This window comes from Gekko japonicus, unplaced genomic scaffold, assembly GCF_001447785.1.
Source record: "Gekko japonicus isolate JY-2015 unplaced genomic scaffold, Gekko_japonicus_V1.1 scaffold509, whole genome shotgun sequence".
NCBI lineage: Eukaryota > Metazoa > Chordata > Lepidosauria > Squamata > Gekkonidae > Gekko > Gekko japonicus.
In genome coordinates, this window is record NW_015168664.1 from 314,650 (window position 1) to 321,205 (window position 6,556).

General features: G+C 43.2%; 2 protein-coding genes across 2 annotated transcripts in view; both read right to left on the reverse strand.

Annotated features, from left to right (window-relative positions):
- Nucleotides 1–951: 951 nt before the first annotated feature.
- Nucleotides 952–6,556, reverse strand: part of LOC107113894 (copper transport protein ATOX1-like) — an 18,380-nt gene continuing 12,775 nt past the window's right edge. Inside the window, exon 4 of the mRNA XM_015415289.1 lies at nucleotides 952–1,604. The gene's annotated coding sequence lies outside the window, so the exon portion shown is untranslated. The remainder of the gene's footprint in view (nucleotides 1,605–6,556) is intronic.
- Nucleotides 952–6,556, reverse strand: part of LOC107113892 (copper transport protein ATOX1-like) — a 9,142-nt gene continuing 3,537 nt past the window's right edge. The window contains exon 3 of the mRNA XM_015415287.1: nucleotides 952–1,604. The gene's annotated coding sequence lies outside the window, so the exon portion shown is untranslated. The remainder of the gene's footprint in view (nucleotides 1,605–6,556) is intronic.

Sequence of the window (6,556 nt, forward strand, 5' to 3'; positions counted from 1 at the left end):
CTTTGAATTATATCAAATCTGACACCAGAAACAGACTAACAGATGACCTGAGTGCTGCATGTGTTGCTCTCAAACTTACAAAGTATGAGCCAAGGTTAGACAAATTATCAGCATGCATACAACAGCAAAAATCACATTAATTGTTCAAAAGCATGCCAAATGCAAACTTTTACCTTTCAATAAAAAGTTGTTTGTATCATTGAAAGCTCAGTTATTGTTTTTCTTTTAAGACAAAAGATGTTAATGTATGAGTTATTTTTTCTAAACTAAAACCTCACTATTTAGGTTAAATTGCCGTGTTGGCACTTTGCGATAAATAAGTGGGTTTTGGGTTGCAGTTTGGGCACTCGGTCTCTAAAAGGTTTGCCATCACTGGCCTAGTGTGATAACAGGACATTCCTCTTAGCATCAGCAGACAACTGAGCCCTACTGAAATACTTTAGGAAATGTGAAGGGAGCCAATCATACTACCACATTACATTCTTTTTCTTTTGTTCCTTCAAGCTCAGGATAGTATGCATCGGACTCTCTCATTTTTTAAATCCACACAGCTGTGTGAGGTTGCTGGACTCAGAGATGGTAACTTGTCCAAGGACACCCAGTGATATCTGTGCAGAACACAGTCCATGTCCAAGGCTATCCACTACACTCACTATTTTGTAATGGTGCTGCAATCTGATAATTCAGTCCATGTCCAAGGCTATCCACTACACCCACTGATAACTTGAGGCCAATAAAATTACATTCCTGTTAGCACTCCTGACTCACTTAATGGTGTCATTACCCCCAACTTCTCTATGCACTAGGCACTAACTTGTTGCTACACAAACGACTGGGGCTTTTTAAAGGATAATACAACCTCATTTTCTTTAAAGTGTGTGTCTGTGTGTACACTCCTCCCACTGAACCAGAGCTAAAGGACTGAAAGAAAAAATACCAAGAGCCATAATGTTTACTTGAAAATAGAAGTAGCTCCTTGTTTTATTACAAGGCTTCAAAAGAAGAATGCATAAACACTACATTTGTAGGAACAGATACGGTTAAAATGTATTTTAGTCCTTGCCCCACAAAGCATCTTGTCTTCCCACCCTTCCTCTCTTCTTCAGCATCTGGCAGGGCAACTGTGGTCAAAGGAAGGAAACTGACAGAAGTGTAAACAGCTGCCTTCATACTGAAGCCAAGTTAGCAATGCTGCAAAAATGAACGCGAGCAAACAGCATTAGACAAGACCACCACCTGCTGGCTGAACCGAGAAGGAATATTAGCTTTACATATCAAACATACAAGGCTAAACCAATGAATCACAAGTAATTCTTAAGGTCCTCCTCCATCTAGTGAAGGTTTGCACAACTTGTGCCCCCCTCCCCAAGCTGAATGCCACCCACCAGTCATATATAAGGTGACCTATCCGATGCTCGATAACACCCCCCCACACACAATTCTTCAGTTCCTGGGAGACAAAGACAGAAGGCTTATTAAGTCTCTGGAAGGCTGCAATCACAAGATATGTACGTCTGCTCCATATGCTGGCATTATATAGTTGAGGTTATGCTGGACTGCTTCATCAGGTTGCACACAGGTCCTCTCTCTAAACAAGTGCTGATCTAGAAAAGCAAAGAATGGAGATAAAAACCTTCACTGTTCTCAAGAATGTTCAGAATCTAAAATATTTCAGCTTTGAGTTTAGAGTTTTTTGTTCTCATGATTGCCAAGGGAAGCTCGAGAACACACAAGTCACTGCTAAATCCACAATCCACTTTGAAGCAGTCTGACTGACTTGAGTAACTGGGTTATGGAAAGTGTAGGTTGGGTATTTGTAGCTTATCCAGTAGTCAGAAAGTAAAGCACCATCAAGCGAGCATCAGTCCCACACCAGGCTATGTTTTCCTTATCCTACATATGAATTATTTTTATTCATTTTCCTTCTCGCTCTCACACACTCTGCAAGCTTACAAAACTGTAGAATTAGAAAACTCCCAACCAACCCCTGAAGTTCCTAGGCATGCCCCCAGCTGCGCTGCTATCGTAGGGATAACGTTGCAAAGGAAAAATGGAGAGTTCTTTATAAAGTGACACGTCTATAAAATACAAATGTTAGTTTCTTACAGTACAACTTCTATGGAGAGTTCTTGGCTCCCATGAGAAGAATCATAAAGACTGAGCATTGTACAGAGAGAGAAAATGGGGTCACCCTCTTTTTTGCCTTTACAGTGTGGATAATAACAAAGACCCTCTAAAGATATCTTTGAAGCCCACTGTATAGTTTAATAATCAATTTTCTTTCAGAGTCTGTGCTTCTTAAAAATAGAAAATTACAGGAAATAGAAAAGGGCAGAAAGTATTCATAGGGCTTCAGCCTTAGTTTCTGAGTTGTATCAGTTCTTAGTTCTTGTGGTCTTTTCTTGCACACCCAGAGAAATGCTGATTGCCACTTTGGCTCAGGAAGCAATTTTCCTTCAGTCCGGTTTGGCCAGGAATCCTGGAAGGGTTTGGTTTGGGGTTTTTTTTGCCATCGTCTGGGCATGGAGCAAGGGTCACTGGGGTGGGGTGGGGGAGGTATTTGTGAATTTCCTGCATTGCGCAGGGGGTTGGACTAGATGACCCTGGAGGTCCTTTCCAACTCTATGATTCTACAGGATTCAATGATTCATCTTCAAGCATCAGCACTCCTCTCTGCATTGAGATAGTCACCAGTTGTGCTGCATGGGAAGAAGCCCCAAGGTGCCCAGGAGTGACCTACAAAACCCCCTGGGGTGTCACCATCTTTAGAACTGTTTGTTAAAGGCTATGGGAGTTAGCCAGTCCCTCTAGATATAATAATATACTTTATTGTCATTGTACATAGTACAACAAAATTAAAAGTGCAATCATTTCAGTGATCTACAGCCATACTCATATACACTCACACAACCATTCACAACCATCCCATAACTCCCTTAAGGTTCACATTGCAACTTAAACCACCAATGTCACCCAAATTCCAATTTCATACAGCATTTAAAGCAATAATAGCTCTCGAATAAAAACTGTTTTTAATCTGTTTGTCCTTGTTTTAATTGTCCTATATCTTCTACCCGAAGGCAGCAATTCAAACAGGGAGTGTTCAGGGTGTGACAAATCCTGCAGTGTGTATGTTGTAGTGTGTATGTGTGTGGGGGAGTATCTGGAGATCTCTTTGGAAAGCAATTAGGGCAGCTCATATTTATTTTTTTAAAAACATCCCACTTTTCTCCAACACAGCAGCTTACGCACGATGTTTCAAGTCAAAACAACTCTACTATGTAGGGCTGAATTAGACTCCAAAGCCTAAATCTGAAACTGCACCCTGTTGGTTGGAAAGGCTGAGGTCTTGAAGGACATTGTGCTTCCCATTTTTGACAGTGTCCAGCTGACACTCGCTGACGGGCTATGTTGGAGCCAGCATTATTACTGGAGCAACAAGCGGAAGCAGCTGCTTCCATTTTCCATTTTGAGCCTGGAAGATTGCCCCTTCCTGGTCTCAGCTGAACTGGATCGATGCTGTGGTTGCATCTAGGCTAGAGAAAAGCAGTGCACTCTACATGGGTCAGCCCTTGAAACTGCAGTTGGTATAGAATGCCACAGCCCAATTGATATTGGGTGCCAGGCAGAGCATTAATGTCACACCCACCATGCAGTCATTCCACTGGGTTCCATTCAAGGTACCGGCTATCATCTACAAAGCCCTTAATAGCTTTGGACACATGTGCCTGCAAGGCCACCTGTTCTGCTCTGCTCTGCTCACTTCACTCATGCGAGTAAAGCCTTCTGGAGGTGCCACCCTGCAAATAGGTAAGATCAACAACTGCCCGTTCACATGAATTCTCTGTTGTGGCCCTCACCTTGTGGAACAACTTTCCTGAGGAGGGCAGAAAGGCCCCCATCCTACTACCATTTTGCAGAATGTGAAAAACAGAGGTGTTCAGGAGGGCACTCTTATCATGGGATGAGAACTGTAGTATAATGGAAGAGCTCCATAGGTCAATCTATAAGGGATAAGACTGCAGCTTATTGCAATGTTTGTATCACCTTCCTTTTTACTGCACTCTCCTTTACCTTTGCAATCCACTTTCCGCATTATGGTATATCTTAGAGACTTTTTACTGCCTCAGAGAGCTTTCTGTTTGCATTGCTTTTGGTAAACCCAGTCCTACTGCACTGTCTACTGGAGGTCTGTGCTATTCATCTGAATAGATTGTTGTATTTTATAGTCTACCTTGAGTCGCTGAGAGAAAGGCAGACTATAAATGAAGTCAATGAAATAATCAGTAATCACGATTCCGTGTGCAAGAAGAATCAAATGGCTTTCGGGAACACATCCAATGGAGCAGGAGCTCAGGTGGGGTGTCCCAACCACAGAAGCTGCTCTTTGATTACGGCCATTGCCGTTTCACAGCCCAAATACTAAAAAAACAAAACAAAACAAAAAAACTTGACTCTGGAGTTTGGAACTAAAACCAAGGCCGTGTGTACGCTGAACTTCTTATCAAACACAGACATTGTTTTTTGGAGCAGAGTTCACTACCCCTGAATCTTTGTGCAAGCTAGATCATTCAAAGAAAGTTTGTAGCTCATGAAAAGAAACATGGGGTCTTATGGCACAATATTACTTCTGGCTGAAGCTTTTGTGCAACGACAAGCGGATCCTCACTTCACGTTCATTTTATGCAGGAGGTCTGAAGAAAACAAATAGCAGGCTCAGGGGGTCATGAAGAGCAGTCCAGAAGATTTAATTATGCAAAATCCAAATCTAGTCTGGAAGAAACAGAGAACTCCTCATTCACTAGTTACGCTGGTTAACACCTCTGTAGGATAGTTCTCTCACTATAGCTGTGGCTAAGTCCTGATCCAACTGGGCTGGGTGTGTGTGTGTGTGTGTGCAAAGTAAAAGCCCTTGAAAGTGTCTGAGCAATGCATGGTAAGTGCAACAGAGAAGTTGCAGGTGAGGGGGTAGTGCTGAGAAGGGGTAAGGGGGTAGGGCTCCAGCACCTTGCAAGGTCCCTTTCCTCAAGACTAACAATAGCTGAACAAAGTTTGATAAATAAGCAAACATATGCAATTATATTTATTCACACGCATATGTTTGAAAACCCCATTTTTCTTGGTGCAGGATCTGAGTTATTTTAGCATGACGTTTATACAGTAGAACAAAGTCTGACTCCGGTGGCACCTTTAAGACCAACAAAGTTCTATTCAAGGTATAAGTTTTCCTGTGCACACACACTTCTGCACACAAAAGTGTCAACCTTGAATAAAACTTTGTGGGTCTTAAAGGGTGCCACTGGACTCATAAACTTTGTTCTGCTGCTTCACACACAACACAGCCACTCACCTGAATCTATTTTTCACAGTAGTACAAGCCTATGCTCCACTAACTGTGCAGTCTATGTTTCTGAACAATACAAAACATTTAAATAGATAGTTTTTAAAATTAGCAAGGCTACTTTCTTCAGTGCCGCCTCTCACTTCCTGCTAGTCTCCAGCTGACCCCCATTCATTTCATAACGTGGATTATGTCTCCATAGCACACAAGAAGTAGAATACAGGCTATTCTCCTCAGCACAATCCTATCAATCTGTCCACCAAGGAACGCAAGGCAGCATCCATGGTTCCCCCTTCCATTTTATCTCCACACCATTCTGAAAGGTAAACCATACTGAGAGAGAATGAATCCAAGGTCACCCAGTGAGTTTAATGGCTACATATGGAATTGAACAGTGATTGGTGTGAACCCATACTCAGCTAAACCATTGGTCTAGCAAAGTTGTCATGACCACAATACATGGTTTCACAGTTCCCTGTGGTATAGCCCAAGCCTCTGATTTCTACCTGAGAGGCAGCTTTCTGGGCCCCCACCCTGGCCCCCAAATCAACTTCTGCATCCCAGCAGGGACGCAGGAGAACCTTCCCAAGTGCTGGGGTGTAATCTGAGGAATTTAGATTTAAGGAAGACAAAGAAACTAAGGCTGCAGCCCTATGAATACTTACCTGGGAGCAGAACCCATTGAATAAAACATGATTTACTTCTGAGTAAACACGCAGAAGCAGAAAGAAGAGATTGGATTTATACCCCGCCCTTCTCTTGGAGTCTCAGAGCGGCTTACAAACTCCTTTCCCTCCCCCTCCCCACAACAGACACCCTGTGAGGTAAGTGGGGCTGAGAGAGCTCTCTCAAGAAATGCTCGTGAGAGAACAGCTCTGAGAGAACTATGGCTTGCCCAAGGTCATCCAGCAGCTGCATGTGGAGGAGTGGGGAATCAGACCCGGTTCTCCCAGATTAGAGTCTGCTCACTTAAACACTACACCAACCTGTACAGGATTGCATTGCAGGAGTTTTTTGGTGAAAGCTGCCTTCTCCCAAACCTCACTACTAGGAGAGGGCGGGGGATACTATGGAAGGCATGCTAGCTGATTCCCTCAATGTTGCCTCAGGAGTGGGAGGGAGACCCTCGGTCCAGTCTTTTCTTCTCAGAGGTAGTGGCTGGGCTGCACACTGGCAAGAGAAGTCAGGAGACGAAGAGATGGCTAGCTCACCAGA